The sequence below is a fragment of the Microcebus murinus genome, chromosome 14, assembly GCF_040939455.1.
Source record: "Microcebus murinus isolate Inina chromosome 14, M.murinus_Inina_mat1.0, whole genome shotgun sequence".
NCBI lineage: Eukaryota > Metazoa > Chordata > Mammalia > Primates > Cheirogaleidae > Microcebus > Microcebus murinus.
Window position 1 is genome coordinate 36,988,540 of NC_134117.1, and position 21,839 is coordinate 37,010,378.

At 36.3% G+C, this 21,839-nt stretch overlaps 1 protein-coding gene across 3 annotated transcripts in view; it reads right to left on the reverse strand.

The window, feature by feature from the left end:
- The window catches only part of A1CF (APOBEC1 complementation factor), an 84,947-nt gene extending 63,698 nt beyond the window's left edge, over positions 1-21,249 (reverse strand). For all 3 annotated transcript variants that reach the window (XM_076010001.1, XM_012762866.2, XM_012762865.2), the window contains exon 1: positions 21,166-21,249. The gene's annotated coding sequence lies outside the window, so the exon portion shown is untranslated. The remainder of the gene's footprint in view (positions 1-21,165) is intronic.
- Between the last annotated feature and the right edge of the window lie 590 nt (positions 21,250-21,839).

Consider the following 21,839-nt stretch of genomic DNA (forward strand, 5'->3'; position numbering starts at 1 on the left):
AGATGGTGAAAAGTGGTAGAATCTTGGATATATTTTGCAGACCGATTAGATGTGTTGTCCTGGAGAAAATAAGGAGTCAAAGATGGTACCCAGTTTTGGGCCTGCGTAGCTGGAAAAATAGCATTGAGGAGTAATGAGTTTATAGAAGGAGAGCAGAGGCTCGGTTTTGTGCATGCTGATTTCAAGATGCCTTTTAGATTCCACATGGAGAAGTTGAATGGACAGGTAGGTATATGAATCTTAATTTCATTGGAGAGTTCCAGGCAGGAGGTATTGACTTGGAAGTTATCAGCATAGCGATGATATTTAAGCTGTGAAACTGGTTGAGATCATTTAAGGACTCAGTATAGGGAATAGATCCAACACTGATCTCTGGGTCACTCCAACTTCTGGAAGGTAGAGAGCCAAGGAGGAACGAGCAAAGGACACTGAGACAGGGCAGCAGAAAGGCAGGATGGGAACCAGGTAAATGAGATGGTTTGATGAGACCCTGGAACTAGACTTCCTGGGTTCATACCCTCATTCTTCCTCTTATGTGTACTCTGGGCAAGTTCCTTAACCTCTCTGTGTGTCAGCATCCCTAACTGAGCAATAATAGTATCTCTCTCAGGATCATTGTGAATATATAGAAAGGGCTTTGGAAGCACTCCTGGAATATAATAAATGTTGGATTACTGTTAGACATAGATATATAAAATTTAAAAGAAGAGAAAGGGAGAGGTAATATAATCACCAAGCACCTTAGCTTTTAATTCAGAGATTCTGCAATAAGAAATTCCACAGGTTTGTGAAACAGCACTGTTATCTAGACGGGAATGGCTGAGAGCACAAAGACCCCCCCAAAATTAAAGTTGGATGAGGGTTATGCTTAGTATGACAGGAAAGAATATATATTCATATATCCTCCTAAAACATCAATTCCCTCATTGTGAATTGGGTTAGCAAGCAGGCTGTGGACAGTGCTTTTGTGAGGATGAAATGAGAAAACACATGTGAGGTGTCTAGGTTAGGTCTAGCATGTAGCAAATGCTCCAACATGACTCCCTCTTCCTGCTGACAACTCACTTTGTAGGAGAGGGGCAGAGTGGAGGATCAGCAAAGTGACTCCAGAAACAACCTGTTGGAGATGTCAGTACTTCCTTATATTGTTCACTTCCCCTTCCCTTCTTCCTTATATTCATCCTAAAAATGGGGTGTGGGGGAGGGACTAATAATATGAAAAACCAGGGGTTTCCTCTGACAGCTTTTGTGAATCTGTGATCAATGTCTTTCCATCTTCTCAGACAAGATCTTTTGTTCAGCAGTGGAACATTTGGTGCAAGTGTGTACTCGCCACCAAACCTGCCATATAAATAGTCCCCTTTTTCACTCTTCTGCTTCCAGCCCAGTACAAGTTCTCCGAGCCTCCGTTTCCTTACATATACAGTTAGTATAGTCATAGGTCCTACTCTATAGGGTCCTTTTCAGTATTAAATATTAACATACATTTAAAATAGTTAAAATGATCTCTGCTATCTGTCTGATAAATATTTGCTATTATCATTTTAATTATTGTTATAATTATTAATCTCTAACTAAGTCCAAGAGGTAGAATTTCAAAATCACTTGTGGGGAGGCTAAAGTCCCAAGTCCTTAGCATGACACAGGATCCCTTGAGGACTAAGATCCTAGACTCTCTAGGGCCATTCATGTGCCCAGGCACTTGACATTGCCATGTTTTCTTATACCTCCGGGCTTTCTGCTTGAAATGCCTTTCCCTTCCTGTGTTTCCTAACTTCACCACATTAGCCTTACTGATGCATCTGGACTTGATTGAAATGTTGTCTGTTCTGTGATGATTTCTTTCACAATCTCCATGGGTAACATTAAGTGCCACCTCCTCAGTGCTCTCAAGAAAGCCTGTACCTCTCTGCATTATTGTATATGTTACTGTAATTATTTGCTTACATGGCTTTCTCACTAAACTGTGAGCTTCCTGAGTGTAGGGACTATCTTATATTCATATGTTTGCCCAGAAGGCTTAGTCTGACATTACACTAAGTGCCCAATAGATACTTGTGCAACAGATAATACAAGAGATCAGCAATTTTATATATTACAGTGACTTGCACTCAAACAGAAGTAAAATTAATCTGACTCTAATGTCCAAATACTTATTATTTCTCTTTTTCCAGTTACTTCCTGGAAGTTCAATCCTGGAATGATCTTGTTTTATGTGAAAAATTGATTTTTGTGGCTTTCTTTGTATTTATTCTTATATCATCATATTTGTGAGAAAGACAGGAAGAATAAAAATATGTAAGCAAATAATTATATAATACAAGGATGTACAGGCTTTATTGAGAGCATTGAGGAGTTGACACTTAATGCTACTCACAGGAGTGCAAAGTGATAGTTGTGCAAGTGCAAGTTGATATATCCAAATATCTTGATTAAGAAATGAAGTTGATATTGGGATATACTTTTCGTCTTCTCTATATCTTTCTGGTTTTTTATTTGCAAACTTAGTGCCTATTTGACCAAAAAAAGAAGGATTTAGAAGTTACTGGGGTTCAAGTTTTCTGCCTTCCTGAAAGGCAGAAGAGGATTGGAAGGAACAGCTCACGTCATCACTTGGCTGCAACTGCTCAATAGAAATTTCCAGAGTTCACTGTTGGGCAAGGTTAGAGCTACAGTTTCTGACCTTGATGGCAACAGGTGCCAGTGGGCTGGTTCAGGGAGGGTGGCAGGAAAACAGAGATGAGAAGGAAGTTGGACCAGACGAGCTTGTGGGGTGGTAAATTCTGACTCTGACTTTTCTAAACCTAGACCTCTCAGCTGGATACTGTGTGCTGTTCTTTAATTATAACTCCGATCTAGAAAGAGGAAACACATTCATTTTGTACATAAAAATTGGTCCCACATGGATAACTAAGTCATGGAAGGAAAACTAGGAGAGGATATTTAAGTGTGATTTGTTATCTAAATTTGCCCAAGTTACAATGATAGTGGAAGGTCTTATTGCCCTAGTGGAACATAAGTTGGCAGCTAAGGAAGCAGAGGAAGTGAGAACAAATTTTGTTCTGCTTTGGAAAGTCTCCCAAAATGGTAAATTGAGCAAGGTATGAGACAAAGATAAGAGAAGTACAGGATATAAAAGCACATTTAAAGAGTTGAGAAGGAATAGCTTGGAAATGCAAAAGATAAGTAGCAGTTATGAATGAATGATAGAGAAGAACTAAAAGGAGACAAATGATCAAGACAGAGAGTTAAGGTTAGAAGATTTCTTAAAGATCAAATGAAGTAATTATCGTCAACTTTAACAAAAGGGTCAGCAAATATTAATTTAGTATCTGCTACATATCAGCACTGTGGACAATTTAGAGTTAGAAATTGGAGGAATTCAGTTAATTTTATATTTGCTGTCTTATTTTTTTGACTTGATTTTTCTGGAGAAGTTGGATAAGGAAATGGAATGGAGAGAAAGACTCTCTGGCTTGGTAAGCAGAAGAGAGGTGCTCTTTTGTATTAATAATTGCATAGGGAGCCACTGGGGCCTGTAATGTGCATTTCACACTGCCCCATGTGAATTTCAAATTCAGGATGGCTTCACTTGCCACTGGGAACACTCCACATTGAATCCAGCTTCTCTCCAGTGTTTCACTGTGCTCTGACATTGCATGACATAGGCTAGACATAACTTTTATGTAGCATGCAAGTTGTACCAGTGGTTTTAGCATGAATTTCAGCCTTTGAGTATCTCCTGGGAATTTCATATAGAAGGAGTACAAAAGGATTATGAAAGGAGTATGAAGGATTGTACTGAAATGGTTTGTGAAGGATTTATGACTAAAGTTCATACATTTGCCTGAAGATGTGAAGTAAATATTACTTTGCCTTGCTTGCTAAAAGAAATAGAAATTACCTCTAATAGTCATCTTGGAAAAAATGTTTATAATTGGTCTTAAGTTTATTTTAGAAGTGAATTAATGTTATAGCTCTTCATTTGGCCATGCATTATGAAGCATAGCAAAATTAATAGAGAATATGCATACATAAAATTCCAAAATGTAGCCATATATATCTAGGGAAAAAATTTAAAAAATTAAGCCGTGTGTGTGTGTGTGTGTGTGTGTGTGTGTATCTCAGGAAAAATTTAACCAAAGTCTCCTTTAAGTTTTTAAGGCATTAATAATGAAACACACATTAATTTGGGCCTTGCCAATTTGGGCCTAGAGAGGGCTTAAAATAAAGAGAAGAAATTAAAGTTGTTTACAATGGATATATTAATTTTACTTGTAATTGTTGATAAAATTTCTTCTGTAGTAAGTTCCACATTTTTAGAGAAGCATAAGCTTGCATTTAAATTTCAGTTCTGTTGCTGTGATTTTAACTTTTCTGAGACATGGTTTTCTACTTTAAAAAAAAGAATAGGAACACCAATACCTAACTTGAAGTTTTTGTTGTTGTTATTGTCATTTAAAGGATTAAATGAATAAGAAAATGGACACAAGAGCACTTAACATAGTGCCTGGCACACAGACATGCTCAATAAATATTCCTGTCTTGTTCCTTATCTGATGGTTGGGTGGACTCATCTCAGCCATCATCTGTGATTTTCTCATTATTCTTCTTTCTAGTAATTGTCCAAGGTGGAGAGAGATGCAGTTTTGAATGCATTATCTTGAGCTATTGTATTTTGCCTTAATAATTGATCTTGTTTCATTTATGTTTGTTTCCCTTCCTACTAGGAAAAGTCCTTAAGGTCCTCAGACTGTGTGTATTTGTCATCTCTCATAGAGCATGTTAGTGCTTTAATGAAAATTGGACATAACCTAAATATCCAGTGATAAACACTTGAATAAACAGTGGTATAGCACAGCTAATCAAATTGATGTTCTAGAAGAATATAAAATGAATTAGACAGATATTATGAACTATGATCAAGTAGCACCGGCAGGTTAAAAGACAGAGGTGTGATTTGATGTCATTTGTGTTAATTTTTATATTCATAAAGACTTTGATTATAAAAGCTAACTGGTTATTTCTAGGTTTCTAGGTTCTATTTCAGATTATTTTTGTTTTATTCATTCTTATTTGACTATTTTGAGCTTTCTTTGATATAGAACTCTTACTCATACTTTAAAAAATAACTAACATTATGTTAATGTTTATGAAACATGTCATTTTTATTAGATGTGGTCAAGATTTCACTCTAAGGAAATCGTTTATCATTAAAACTGATAACTATAAACGATATTGAAGAACATTCAGTATTTTTTCTCCCAAATAACACCAGATCCAGATTGTTTTCTTAGGCAAGTTTTAGAAATCATTTAAAAAAACAAATAATTTCTTTGTTATATAAAGGCTTTTGAAGAATGGAAAATAACAAAAAACTTATAAAATTATCTATAGACATATATGATACAAAAACAGAAAAATATATCAAAAAAATTGATATGTAGAGCACTATACCTATATAAACAGAATATTAGAACACTATAGATATATATATAGCCAGTGTCACATGAGTGATATATATATATATACACAATATAGTGTATATATAATATACAGTAAGCAAGATGACATCATTATAAGAATACAAAGATTATTAGGGATTCTATTAGTTGAATTCCCTTCTTTGATTAAAAGCACATGATCATCACAATAAATGTAAAAGTGGATCTTAATAAAATTTAAAACAATGAATGAAAAGACAGATTTGACTACATAAAAGTTACAAACTTCTGTAATGACAAACTTTTATAATGGCAAAATAAAGCTAAAAAGAGGCTACAGACTGGAAGAAAATGATTGTTATTTATATAATAAATAGAGAAATAGTATCTGTAATATACAAAGAGTACTTTTAAATAAATAATAGACTCACAAATCAGTTGGCAAATGAGCAAAGGCCATGAATAGTTAATTTAAAGAAGAAGAATAAAAATAGCTTATAAACGTATGATTTAAACATGATCATCTTTTGCAATCAGGAAAAAGCCAATTAAAACAAAACAGGTTACCATTTTCTGCCTATTATATGGCAAAATTTAAAAAGATTTAAAATAATATAGCTAACATTTACTGAACACATATTATATGCTATGTTCTAAAAACTTAAAAAAAATTCCTTTAATCCTCATGAAAACTCAATGGAATAGGCATTATTATTATTGCTATGTTACAGGTATTATTATTTATTATTTATTTGTTATTTATTATTTAGTATTTATTATTCCTATGTTATTATTCCTATGTTATAGGTATTATTATTATTATTCTTATGTTACAGGTAATACCTATGAATAGGTATTATTATTATTATTATTATTATTCCTATGTTACCTAAGGTAGAGAGAGGTTAGTTAATATGCCCAAGGTAACACAGGTAATAAGTGGCAGACAAATTATTTGAATCTAGGTAGCCTGGGGGCAGAGTCTGTGCTTTTAATTACTAAATTTTACTTCTTCCCAATTTCCTCACCTTAAAAAAATAGGTTTGTGGGGGCTTGTGGGGAGATTATATCTACCTCACTTCTCTTAAAGTGTTGCTGTGAAGAACATAGCACACTTAAGGAAGCTGTTGAGGGTGATACTGTGAGTCCTCATTCATTTCCACAGGGACACACAGTCTTGGGCATCTAGAGCACTGTGGTCATTTAGCCTTTTTTGCTGGGAAGAAAGGGAGCTATTGTAATAGCTTCTGGGAGCAGTGCTATGGGTGGACTATCTGGACACATTCAAGATTTGACCCTCTTTGGAAATGGCCCCAAACGGACACATGGCCATTGTCGGCTCTCTGTTATTCACTGAGTGATGTCTAACTGAAATGTTCCTTCTTGGCAGAGTGTTGCACCTTCATGATTTACCAAGTGATATATCATTTGGCAGGATCTGCTTCAGCTTTTATATTTATTTACATTCTTATATTAAAGTGTTGATTCTTCTTTCCATTGATCTTCAGTTTGTCTGGAGTATAGATAGCCAGAGAGGAAGAAGTCAACTATGGACCAAATATCTGATGGGGTATGTGATACAGTTTGGTGCTTCTCGAGGAATGAAACACAACTACTTTGGAAGTACGTCGTCTTGCTGTCTGCCTTCAAATGTCCATTAATTCCCTTTCCTTCTCCTTTCTCTTCCTCTTTTTCATTCTTTAAATTTTATTCTCTCTCCTGCTCCATTGATGGCACTCATGGCTAAACAAGTTGCTGATTCCATCCGCAATGTATATTGTACTTTTAAGACAGGATATTAACTGTTGGATAATAGTGCTGAAAGATACGACTTTCTAAAAAAAATGATCATTTTTGCAAAGATGTATAGGTCTGATACTTTAATCACTGTTTTTTGATGTTTACAATCCATATAGCATCCCATTTGGAATCTTCTAGCTTCTAAATAGAGTAACTTAAAATAGCAAAACCTAAGACACTGGGAAAATTGTACTGTGGTGAAAATATGTCTAGAGAAAAATAAAACTCTATCAGCAAAAAAATTATCATTGGAGACACTAACTTAGAGTATCAGAAAAAGAACAAGCAGATGTGTAATAGACAAATGATTTTTGTATTATAATTGTATATATGTGTTTGTATAGATATGTGCATATACAAACACCTGTACTAAATCAGGGAATTAAAATATGCAAGGGTGGGGGAGGCATGTTTTCCCAATATTTTAAAAAACTATGTCAAATCAGGAAGCAGACATAATCTAATTAAAAGAAAAAAGTGACCCAAGCTCTTGGGAAAGTTAAGCATATTCATCTGGCCCACAAATCATCATTCTTGCAAAATAATTCTGACATCTAGAAATCCTTTTTGTTTTCCTTGAGGAAAAAGTAATTTCAAATAGTCAGAACAACTTATTTTCATTTAAAAAATCTGTTTAAAATTGTATAATTTATGGCCTAATAAAAACAATCCTTGCTTTTTAGCATATTCTCATTAAGTGGATTTTATGGAGGTACATTTTATCTGCTCAAAAGATATTTCACATTTATTTAATATGCCCTTTAAATATCATTGAGAAGCCCTTTAAATCCCTGAGATTTAGCTTGAACTGTAAATTACACAAGGAAAGACAAAAAGAGGAAGCATTCACTTATGCACATCTTGTCAAAATAGGATTTTGAGATTTAACTGCAAGTCTTCTTAAATTTTAGCAAGTAATATTCACTTCATTAAATCTTTCCTTCCTCTATTTTTATCACGCTCTCAAAAACAACTTCACTGTAATCTTCTCAAACAGAGGTTGTATCCAGTTTGAGTGAATTCCTTAACTATAATTTGCAATAACTTGCTTTAAGGCTCTATTCTTAAAATATTGTACCACTATTAAAACACTCCAAACTGGCATTAAAAGATCACTTAAGAATAGCCTTAGCAGAGCCAGCTGCCAATGGATATGAGCTGTAGGAGCTATGGAAAAATAATAGACTCCCTGCTTAGCCTCATACCATGTTTCCCCGAAAATAAGACAGGGTCTTATTTTCAGGGGATGTGTTATTTTCCCCTCAAAGCCTCAGCTTGCAGCACGCACAGAATGGCCAGGACCTGACAGGGGGAGGAGACCTTGTTGGTGGGGCTACCGGCATCTTTCCAGTCACCTCTGGGATAGTAGCTGTCATGATGGGGCAGATGAGAAGGGCTGCTCCTCTTCATTACTGCTCTGTGACGAATGCATGGGTTGTGCAGATACGCTGCGTAGCCACGCCCATCACTAGGTCTTATTTTCGGGGTAAGGCTTATATTGTGCAAATGCTTAGAAATCCTGCTAGGGCTTATTTTATGGGTAGGTCTTATTTTTGGGGAAACACAGTATTAGGCTGTTAGGCATCATCTTCCCCACCCCCAGAGAGGTTCTGATTCAACTGGTCTGAAGTGGGGCCCAGGAAATGATATATTTTGAAGCTTCTCAGATAAGAATATGCAGCTGCATTTAGAACAGCTGACTTAAGCTCTAATCTATACATGTTATTTAAACAATTGAGAGTAATTGAATTTATTTCACCTGCCAAATGGACGGATGGATATCTAAAGAATTTTTTTGTTTTGTTTTGAGACAGAGTCTCACTCTGTTGCCTGGACTAGTATAAGAATTATTAAAAAGAAGAAAAAGACTTTAAGAGGAAGGTGGAAACTAGATAATAGAAAAGAAGGAATGATTCAAAATTTTCTCTAATTATTTTGTCTACATTTTCATCATTTCTGATGAATAAATGTTTTTCTGATTGTTAGTATTTAGAAACAATGACCTTGAACTACCTAAAAAAAAAATCTCATTCTTACTAGATTCTGGCTCAAGTGATTTGTTTTCAACTCAGTTTTGATGCAGACCAGCCAACAAGGTATTTATATGACCACAGTGTGGATAAAACTATTACTCTTGTGTGGTTTTATGTATGGAAAGGAAGTAAAAGCTGTGAGGAACAGAAAAGAGAGAGAGTAATGAAGGCTCTTAGAAGAGAGAGGAGCAGATATGGGAAAAGAGTCAGGTTAATAATGAAGTGTCTGACAGTTCTGTGAATTCTTCCCTTTGAAGTGCTTACAGTCTCTTTACCCAGAACCACTTCCAATATAGGCTCCTCATGAAGCCTGAGTCTAGACTTTTCTCCAGTTTTCTGTACATATGTATCTGCACCCGTTTCCTCCTTCTCCTCTCCTGTCTCCAACCCCACTCCTCTTCCATTACTGGACTTACCCTGAGCATATCCAAAGTGTAGAATGAAATGTTACTTTTTACCACCTTCTAGGCATGGCACACCACTACCAGATCAATCTCCCTAAAATATCACTTCTATTATTCTCCAGCTCAAAAACCTTCCCTGGTCCCATCGCTAACTATGACAAAATAGTCCATCCCCTTAGCCTGACATACAGTGCCTGCCATGATCTGGTCCTAACTACTTTCCTGATTGTCTTTCAATGCCAGTCTGGAGCTACTCTGTACTCAAGCCTATCAAGTCTCCCAGATGTAACAGTTATTTTTCAGGTGCTTTTGTTCTTGTTTCTCATTTTCTACATACCTAGAATCACCATTCTTCTTTCTACAGTGTCCCTGGCTAACCTGAATTCATGCTTGCTCCATAGATCTTGTGTGTATGTGGTTGTGTGTGTGTATGCATATATGAGTGCACCAGCAAATGTATGTGGGCATGAATGTGTATATACACAGGGTGAGTAAACTCCTGGTGGCCACCATTGGCAGCACAACATCACACAAGAACCATTTCTATACACTCCTTTTTTTCATAACTAGTTCTGACACCAACATTCTCTTACAAATCCTCCAACTTCCACTCAACTTGGTCAAGAATATCATAAATTCAGAAACAGGAATACTCATAAATGATCTGTCCTTGTCAACATTGAAGATTTAGAGATGAATGATAGGTTTTTAATAAAAAAAAAAAAAGATTTTGGAAAATTTTAACAGCAGATGGAATGTGAGCAAGACTCATCCAATCAATTAAAGACCTGAATCAAACAAAAAGGCTGAGTAAGAGGGGTCTCTGCCAGCCTGACTTCTTTGGCTGGTCTTCAGATTTGAAGTAAAATATTGGCTCGTCTTGAGTCTCTAGCCTGCTAGCTTCTAGACTGGAACTTACACCATTGGCTTTCCTGGTTCTCAGGCCTTTGAATTTGGACTAGAACTACACGTTAGTTCCCCTGGGGCTCCAGCTTGCTAACTACAAATCATGGGATTCTGCTTTCATAAGTGCATGAGCCAATTCCTTATAATAAATTTATTTATATATATTTACATAAATTTATATTTTTATTTATATAATTACATGTTTTTGTGTGTATATATATATGTATATATATCTCCTATTGGTTATGTTTCTTTGGAGTACCTTGACTAATACATATACATAATTCTGGTTTTTATGTTATCATTATTCTAGTACCTGTGAGATTAGAACACCACAGATAGTTGTGCTATCTTTATTCATTTGTGATACCTAACTCTCCCCAAATTGCCTGACTCCTTAAAGATCCCTGGGAAAGAGAGTTGGCAGAGTTTAGAAATTCTAGAATGACATAGCCTAATGAGAAGGGTAGAATATCTTTACATGTATGTTTAATTTTTAAGTAGTTTTATGAATTGGAAACATGGTAATCATGGCATACAATGTACATACCCTTCCTTTTTTTTTTTTTTTTTTTTTGGTGCCGTGACTCAGATGCAAACAATGTACATATCCTTTACCTTAAAAGCAGATGTTTATTCAATAGCCCTGGTACCAATTATTAAATAATTGTGTTGTATATTATAGAGACCTGATTAGCTATGAGTGCTATATTTCATTCATTCTTGGTCTGGTGTTATGCCTTTCTTTCTTTCTCTCTCTCTCTCTTCCCCCCCCTCTATCTTTATAACCTCATGGAAATTATACTTTTGAACTTAGTTGCTACAGCTGGTTTCCTCAGAACAATTTGGAGAAATTTAAGTTGAAAACTCAATTTTCACCAAAACTGCCAATTACTAAGGTGATATATTCAATTCCTTAGTGAAGAATACAAAATCTAACTATCTACAGCTCTGTCTTACAGTGGCACTTAGGCAATGTGGCACATGCAATGAAAGGCAGCCTTATGTTTCTCTTTCAAAAGCCAGATTATATGAGGTCTGTCCAGACAGTATCCAGCTGTATAATATGAAAAATAAAGACATTTATTGAAGAAGGTACAAGATATAAGAAATATTGTACATAGGACAATGTTGCCTCATTCTCCTTCAAAGTAGGCATCTTGGGACCTCACACAGTTCTCCCAGCATCTCTTAACCCATACATGTTCAACATTCTCAGATGCTCTGCTTGTTGCAGGCCTTCCAGAATGTGGATCACTTTCAACAGATTCTCAACCATCTAGGAAGCTTTTGTGCCACACTTTTATTTGTGCTTCACTCATTGCATCATCCCCAAAAGCCTTCTGAATCATGCAAATAGTTTCCATGGAGGAACGTTCAAGCTTAACGCAAAGTTCAATGCAGATTTGTTGTTCTACTTGGTCATTGTGAATGTGATGGCCACACGATACACATGCTCACTCAGCAGCATCTAGCGCCCCACTGACTAGTACAATGAAAGCGTCATTGTTCACCCATGCACATTACAGTCCACTCTACTTGGCTGCCAGGTTTACATCAGTGTCGTGTAAACTGTTCTTGTGATATTAACAATGGCTGGATACTTTCCAGACATCCCTTATACATGTTCTGATTTTATGCTAATTTACATACAGCAGCATGAACTGCCTGTATTAAATTCCTGGCTTCTTATTTCTAGCCAGTCATCGTGTCCTGACAGGTTGCCCTACTTTTGAATTCCCACCACCGTTATCATCTAGGCTACTGTCATTTCATGCCTAGATTATGGTCTTAATTTGGCTTCTAGTCTTTCCTGATTCTAACACCATCCACATAAAATTGCTTAATTTTCTTAAATACCCCTTTTATTATGTTGCTCTCTTATTAGAAGACTTTCAATGGCCCCACATTTTGTAACTCTATAAATTAATGTCAACTTTTCTGTTCTATTAATAGAAGTAAAAACAAAGATCACATGATCCTCTCCATAGATGCAGAAAGAACCTTCTCATTTTATTACGAAGTCTCTAGTATCAGCAAGGAAGAATTCTAATAGGACCTCGTGTACTATAGAAAGATGAATCCATGAGTTTTACTGAGAATGGATTAGAGGCGGAAATACCAGTTTGGGACAGGTTGGGGGGAAGGGGGTGCAGAATTGTGCCTGTGGCAATGGGAATAAAGAGAGGGAGGGCTCTAAACTCCCTGAGGACAGACATGCGCTCACCTCTTCAGCCCCAGCCCCCAGCACTGAGCACTTAGTAGCTACTTCATTCATGTTTGTTGAACTGAATGGAGTACAGCCTCTCTGACAACTCCAGACTTTTTCTTTCTCCTAATTCTCTAGTTTCACCCCATGATATTAGAATACATAATATTTTACCCTGTATCTTTCATCATTGATCCACAGGTACAAGGATGTCACAGTAGGAAAAACATGGGATCACGGATGCATACTGACTTAGCCTTGAATGTTGAAGGTCTACCTCTTAAGAACTTTGTAAACTTCAGTCAAATTATTTAACTAAGTCTCAGTTTCTTCATTCTGAAATTGGGAATAATGGTGCCTACTCCAGAGAGTTTTTATAGTTATTCAAAAAGGCAGGCTAAGTGCACAGCACAGAGCTTGGTACATGGCACTCAGTGTTTTTTGTTACCTCTTCCTTTCTCTACAGTTAAGTGGCTCTTTTATTTAACAAACAACATTGTGCACTTATTACGTGCCTAATACTATATCACGTATGAAAATTGAAAAAAGGATAAATTCCCTGCCTTTAAGGAACTCCTAATTTAGAATAGTAAATCGATATTCATTTACTAGCAAAATAAGAGACCTTGGAGAAGAGAGAGATTAATTATCCTAGGACTGTAATGGGAGCTCTGGAGAAACCTTCATGGGTTTTTTTATTTTAGGGACAAAACACATCTGTGTGTGCAACACAGCACCTAGAGCAATGCTGAACTCAGATGTGAAGTGGGTGGTGTCACTAAATCAATTTCCAATGGGTAAGTTAACATAGTAATTTTAACTTCCAGGATAAACTCAGCATCCATATGTAATGGGGAAGGTGTGGCCAACACCACATTTGGGACAAGGACATCTGCCTTGTGCACTTGTCTAAAAGAAGGGATGGTTGTTAAGTAACGTTGAGCTGGGGGTGGAGTGCAGATTGCCTCGAGACACAGAGATGGCTGTTAGGATATAATGTATGCGAGAGTTCCTTGTTTGTGACAAAGAGGCTTCAAGGACTGAACTTATAGAGTGACCATACATCGTCCCACATGGAAGGAAGGATCTCTTTAGTGTCCATTCATCCAGCCACTTCCTTTAAAATGGACACTGGCTCTTAACTCCTTCCACAGCAATCCTGATGCAACACTTAGTTTCCCCTGACCCCCCACACTTAATTTTCTCTTCTGGAGTCTGCTGCTATGCCAGTGTAGGGGGCTGATTTGGAGGCAGGTTAATTTATTTCATGCTTGCATTTTTGTTGTGCTAATAATCATCCTATTCAACAATAACCTGTATCTTTGTACATGGCTTTGAGTACTGATCTTGTTTTATTATTATAACTACAAAAATAACAAAGCCCAAGAGATTTTCACTCTGGACTGAGGATCTGTTTCTATTCTGCTTCTCTCCATAATTACCCAGGTTCCTTCAGATCATTCTACACTGACTTAGTTAGGAGGCCTTGCCTGTGATAGAGAGCATATCTACCTTGGAAAAATTGCTACAGAGATAGGGAGAGATTGTTCCAAATTTGTACTGTAAGCCAGTGGTAGGGATAGAATTAATTTCTCAGCCACCTCATTCCAGTCTCAAAAACACTTGACATGTTCGCTTCATGGCCTCTCTCTCTCTCAAAATTATTTTATTCTAGTAAAGCATTGTGCAATAGCACAGAAATATGATGAGAAATATAGCTATGATAGCTAAAGTTTATGCATGTTAGCTTGGCATCATTCTAAGCACTTTGTATATAATTTCCTATCTAATTCTTAAAACAACCCTGACTTTAAAAAAGAGGAAAGAGGCAAATAGAAGTTACATAATTTGCTCAAGGTCACATCTCAGTAAGTGCTGGAGCCAGGATTTGAGCCGAGGCATTATGGGTTCAGAACCTTCTGCTTTAACGTATAATTTGTCTCCCTTTCTGCTATGCCAACACTACAAATCAGGGCTTTGGATCACTGGGCTTTAGGAAATCCTTTGCAAGTCTAAGTTATTGAATTATTATTATAGAAAAGATTTGACTCTATGGCTTGTTTCTGAAAGGCAAATAAAAATAAGAGTTTCTAGATATTATAGGTTTTTCTTTTAAAATATCTTAAGGGTCCACATAATGGCATTAGCTGGACGATTCCAGTTCAAGTCAGTGCACTTGTTAAGTATCTGATAGACCTTGAAGGAGAGACAGGGAGGAATTAGTATATGGTAAGTGTGATGTTCAAATGACTTTAATAACAAATCAAAATTATTTAATAAGCTCAGTAAATTCTTCCTCAAAGATTAAATACCTGCCACTCAAGTCCTTTCTATCACCCTCTGGTTACTCATGACAGTTCTCCCTAGACCATCTGCCCTTGACATCTTCTCTTCCCCAGCATCAAAACTTACTTCTCCTGAATACCATTTCTGCAAGGCTGGTTAATACACTCAATCTGTTTGCCAGGCTAATCTATTAAACTATTTTAGGCTGAAGTGTCCCTATCATTCATACCCTGTATCCCAACTAATTTGTATTTTAACAAGGAACTTTTGGAAACTATTATTATGCTAAAATGAATAACCCTATTTAGGCTGGTGGAGCTGCTATTTGGAAGCATCTGAGTTTCAATCAAAAGTTCTAAATTAGGTCAGTTTAAATATGGGACTCCCTTAGCAGACAGACCTAGCAGCCCAATTATTCTTTCCATGGGGAGAAGGGTGTATCTTCCAGATGGGAGGTGCTGTGTCCTCTTCAGACACTAACAGAATTTGGGGGTCAAACAACCATGTCACTCAGGACAATTACTTTATATTTTCAGTGATGCCTCCATGTCTTATCCTGTCACTATGTTTGTGGTGTCTGTACCTGTCCTCTGCAATTTTGGCCTGGCAGCCTCTCCAAGTCATAAAATGGGTCTCATTTAACTGAGTCTCTGACTGTGTCCATGAATCTGGGTGTAGCAGGAAGGGTGGGACTCAGAGTGAAAGGAGTATTCCTCTTTACCATGGAGGTCCTATTACTCTCCCAGAATTTACATAGAGAATCAGGCTGAGTTAGAAATGCTGTATACTGAGAGGAGGTATAATATTAAGGTCATTAAATATGAAATGTCCAACTTTAAAGCAAAAGTGTAGTTTATTATATGTCAAACAAGAACAGTAGAATTAATCCAAGTGTGAGCCTAAACTATGGACAGTTTTGCCATCTTAACAGTAGCTTGTTTATGCCAGCAGCAAAGAAGCCTGGAGAGTGGCGAGATACCAACTGTGAAGCTTAGTACTTAAAGAAATCAGACATTTCATACTTAATAACCTAATGGAAAGGGCCCACTTGAGGTGGAGTTCTATACTTGGGTTCTCTAACCAAAAAAAGTCATCTATCTTTGGGAAACTCAAGTAGCTTTTCTATGTCAAATAAAGGATCTCAAAGTTTCCTTCTAGTTTCAAGCATCAGTGCTTTCTCAGTGATCATTTGTCCTCTGTTTGCAGGGTGGTGTGTGCCAGACTGCTGGGACTCACTCCTGCTTCCAGCACTTATTACCTGTGTGACTTTCAGAAAGTTTCTCCATGTCCATGAGTTCTCAGGCATGTCCATAAGAGCCTGGGCAAGTTTTCCATGACCCTAAGCCTTAGGTACTTTATTGGAAAAATGGCATAGTGATGAGTTATTCCATAGGGTCCGTAGGAGGGTTAAACGAGTTAGTCAATGTGCCTGGCATGTGACAGGATCTGTATGGGGATTAAGAGCTGTTATCATCATCATCATTGTTATCGTCATAGGGTGCCAGTTATAATTGGGTGATAGTAAGTGCTGCCTGAATCATAAGGCACTGTTCGGGATCTTTTTTTAAAAAAAAGGATTAGAAAGAGAATTTACGAGATGGGCATCTATAAGTGTCGACACAGTTTTCCCTTCCCACCCCAACCATGGCATCAGATTTTGCTTTCTGACTTCCACTGCAAATTATCAGAGGCCTTAGTGTTTGAGTACATCTAATAAGCCAATGTAGCCCATGCTGAAAGCCCCAGCTGAAAAGATAAGCACTAAATGGAATCCCAATAAAAGAGCTGGATAGAAGAATCTAGAATTACTAAAAATAAAAAAAGATTGCATTTGTACATAAAGCTTTGCCAGTCCCCTGGCAGTCTGATAGGAGATTTTATAATCCTCCATTCCTTCGCTTCTTTCAGTGTGTTAATTACAGCATGTGGACTGATTTATAATTAAATCTTTTTAGAGCTGTTTTCTTCTGGAAGCTGTATGGGGCTGTTTTTTTCCTCACCTTCCAGGTGGACCCTTATGTCCTCTCTTCACTGTTTCACCTAGCCTCTTAAGTAATCGATACATTAGTTCATGCCCAGTAGAGTTGTTGAAGGCCTATTACCTAATCGGCACACTATGCTACATAAACAGTTGGGCTTATGAATTTTAGGTGGGAGCATCTTTCCATTAACTAGCTTTGTACAATTGGAATGATAAATAAATGACTCAGTTACCATGAAGAAACTAAGCACACTGAATTGGCTATGAGAAAATTTGGCATTTAAAAAAATCTATATAAATTCTTCTGTATGCAAAGCTTTTATAAACTAGAATATTCTATGAAAATAAGGCACTATAGTACTATAGTAGTTAATTCTACTGCTATATCTAGTGGTCATTAAATCCACTGGGCATCCCAAAACAATGATTTTTTTTTTAATTGCTGGAGGAAGGGAAGACATTACTACATCATTGCAGGTGGGATTTTATAGAATCACAAACCAATTTGCTCATTTAGACATTCTGTCTGGCCAAATTGTCGTCTGCTAATTCTCTTCAGTCATATTATGACTGGAGCAGAACACAGCGCATGACTGTGCAAACTGCAGGGAGTTATCTTATATTCTTATTACTACTTCCCTCTTAATATTACCAGGGACCAATCCCTACTGGAATAAGCAAACCTGGAAAATGTTCCCCATGTGATTGTTAATTCCTAAATGCAAAAAATTCCTCCTATATATCCACATAGGGGAACAAAAGCTTAGCTTACATATCTTTAAAAAAAATTAAAGAGCTCAAGATATGCTGCATATTTTAGTCAAGATAACTATTTCTTACAAAAGAAAATATTTTAATTTTTGGTTCATATCAATCAAAAATATTTAAAACAAAATTTTAGTTTATTAAGTTAAGAATTGAAAATAGTTTTTAAAGCTGATAACCTAGTTGAAATAGGTTTGATGGAATAAAATGATAAACTAGCTTTCCCAATCTAATTGGCATTAAACATTTATTGATAACTGGCTGGATTTTATAGGATCAGGCCAAGAAGCAGATGGGATTTAGATTTCTAATATAGGATGTCGCTGCAAAGGTGCTGCTCTTTTCCCAGATGCTTTTCCTGGGGGGGAGTTTGGACTGTTAGAGCTGCACTTTAGAAGTGCCTGGTTACTGTTTCTGTGAATAAGATAAAATGGTGTTTATCCTCTGTCGATCAATACTGTCTTGTTTGAACTTATTGAGTCATTCAGAGACACATAATGTAATGAAAACCATTGTGCAATAGTACCCACCGTACTACCCAGCTTTCTAAAGGATGGTAACATTTTAAAAGACAGTTACTGAAACAGATTTTCAACATCAACTCACTTGCAATAAAATGAACATACACTGTGTCAGGGCGTTCCATGGGTTTGAGTGCAAATGGTATTGAGCTTTTATAATTTAGAGTTTTCTTGAAAAATACTCTCTAAAATAAAAGTATACTCTATGTGTGTTTTAATACTAAAAAACAATTATAGGTTATCTTTCTTTGAATAAATGGAATAGGGTTACTATTTGTGATTGATCAACATTTCATTATCTATGAATAGTTTTCATCTCAAACTTTATTAATATTCTTTTGACAAAGAGGAGCTAATGGGTAAATTTGGACAGTTTTAGAAGATTTTTTTGGAGTTTGTTCCAAATAGGAAAATGGGAAGGGAAGAGAGTTCTTGCTGAATTCCTAAGCACCAGGGAATGTGCTTAACTATTTTGCTTTATCATCTCATTTAATCTTCACAAATATGGGTCAGATTTTACCCCCATCGTACATTTGGGGAATCTGAGATTCAGGGAAGTCAAACAATATCTCCAAGGTCACAAATCTGGGGAGTTTTGGAATAGGCATTCCAGCCTAGCTCTGTCCAGGAGACATGCCCAGTGTTCTTTCTATAATTTACTTTAAAAGTCTCTAATACAGGCATAGTCATAGTTGATGGAAGATGACTAGACTATAATTAGGTCTCTCAGATTTTTCAGTTGTGATGATTTTAACAGTGATTATCTCAGTAGATTTTAGTTGTTATGAATGCTGGATATGGGCTATAAAAATGATTTATTCTTTCTTAATCTGTGCTTTGAGGAATACCAATTTTAAGAGATATTAATAGATGTTCCTGAAAGAAGATGTTCTGTTGTAAATTAAGCTTAGGGAACAAAACATTGCCTACTCTCTTAGATATTCACAATGAGTTAAAATATTTGCACATGTGGTAATTCCTCAGTACTTGTGAGTACGATATAATGGTGACATGCTTGGGCATCAGAGTCACACCACCTGCCTGAAGAACCTGGCTCTGCCACTTGCTGAGTAATGTGGAGCCTGTTAGGTAACTTGTCTGTGCCTCAGTTTTCTCATTTATAAAATCCTAGAAAACTGTCTACCTCATATGGTTGTTCGAAGAATAACATGAGATAAATGCATGGAAAGTGCTTGGAAGTACAGTTAACAATATAGTGTGTCATAAATGTCTGTTATTGTTACTTCGTGTGTTAAGAACTGCCTTAACTTTTGTAATACCATTTCCTTTCCTTATTTGATAATAGAGTCCCTTCTTTTCTGAGCCATATTTATTAACATCCACTGAATACAGAGGAGCAGTATACGGAATGCTGATATTTGAAATGACTGACACAAAAGCACCTTGGTATTAGCCCAGTTGAAAATAATCACTAAGTATTCAGTGTTTTCATATCTATTATGCCATTCATATCCATTGCATATCCATTATGCCATTTTATATTGTTTGCTCATAACATTTCTTTTTCTTGCCAATTATCTTCTTTCTTCCCTTATATTTGATACATAATAAGTTGGAACAGTGAAGTATAAGAATTGTCTAAAATGGGCAATGTTGTTCCAGAAAATATGTCCCTTATGAATGACCCTTATAAGTCATTGTCTCTTTCTCTGTATTTAGCAGGACAACGCCTCATTGCTTTGACAAGTAAGTGATTTCACTTTTTTTCCTGACGCTATTGCATGCTCCTCAGCACATATTACAAAGAGTGTTTCAGACCAAACCAACATATTTTTGATGCTCCTAAATTAGCTCCTAACTAGAGCTGAATTTATCAGTACATGTTTTACAAAATACTAATCCTGCACAATGCACAAATAATGCTATGTCCTTCATATTTTTGGAGATACACAATATACATTTGAAAAGTCCTGCAGTAAAGAAACTTGTTTAACTTGGAACTCATTCTCCTTGGAACTTACTTTGATAATTATAACAAAAAGTCAAACAGTTTAGGAGATTTCTAGGAGGAATGAGATATTCCTGGTAAATGCCTAGATTGATTTCTTTCTTTAGATATAATACTATCATATCCTGGTTGTGAATATCCTTTTGGGAGTTAACAAAATGATAATGTGAAAATATATCCACGGTGGCACAGTTGCCCAAACTGTGGAAGCAATCTAATAATTAGCTATCCCAAGGTTGAGATTTAACACACTAAAAACCAGTCATTTTCCCTGTTGTTGTTTTCTTTTTTGCTAGATAAAAAGATAATAGCTTAGGATATTTCTTTGGTTAACAGGATAATGGCAGAGGAAATAGCAAGAATTTTTTTTAATGGTAGTGGTGGTACAGGAGATAATTAAATATATGAAATTTAAAGTAGGATAAGAATTATGCACACAGAGAACTCAAAATCTGCCAGCGATATTAATACTATTTCTCATGCTTATTGCAATTTTGTTTCTCAGGGTCCTAGGACCAGGATAGGCAGTCAACCACAACTCTCCCTGCTGTCTGGCTAGAGCTCAGTAGACTTCTCAGAATATTAGCCCTACTCTTGAACCCACAGGGGTTACTCCATAGGAATTTATTAAATCATGGTGACCACCTCATTTTGAGATTATATGACTGTTCCAATATATTCTTTTATTTTTAGGTTATTTCATCAGTACAAAAACAAACTAGACGATTCCCTAGATCAGGCTCGGTAACAGAAGAGGGTAAAAGCTATTTCCACTGCATTTACACTAATACCACAATGCACAGTTTCACAGAGTTGAAATAGAAAAAGCAAAACACATGGATCATACCTGAGTAATTTCAGAGATCCCCACCCGGAAAAGGTTTCCTTGATTATGGCGAATTCAACGTGTCACTCGGGTTATGCTCTAATCATCATATCAAACTCCAAAGGTTCAGTGGCTTTAGGTTTGGTTTACAATTCCTGGGAGTTAAACTTTAACTCACCCTGTCTCTTGCATCCATGCAGCCCTTTGACCAGATACCTGGGTCACTACAGCCCAGACAGAATCTACAAAACTACCCTTATTTGTCTATAAAATTAAAATAAATTTCACATTAAAAATCACTGGGACACATACAATATTATTTTGAAGCTATTTTACTCAATAATAAAGGATATTTAAAAAGTAGAACTCACTGCAATTGGGTAACTAAACTTTTCTTTATGTTTCTTTGTTTTTTTGCTATGCCAAAGTGGTATCATGCCGAAGGTAATTTAGGAGAATATTTCTTTGTTTTACACTTTTTATATCACTGTATTACAGAGAGTAAAGTGTGGAGTTTTAGGTCAAGTATGTAGATAAATGATGGCTTACAAACAAAATACACAAAGCATTTATATAACAAAGTAGATAGAGTTAGGCCAGATCAGGTTGAGGGAAACATACTTCTTTTTATACGAGCTACTCATTCAGATTTTAAGAGGGAGCCATCTCTGGGAAAGCATAGGAATTGGCTACAT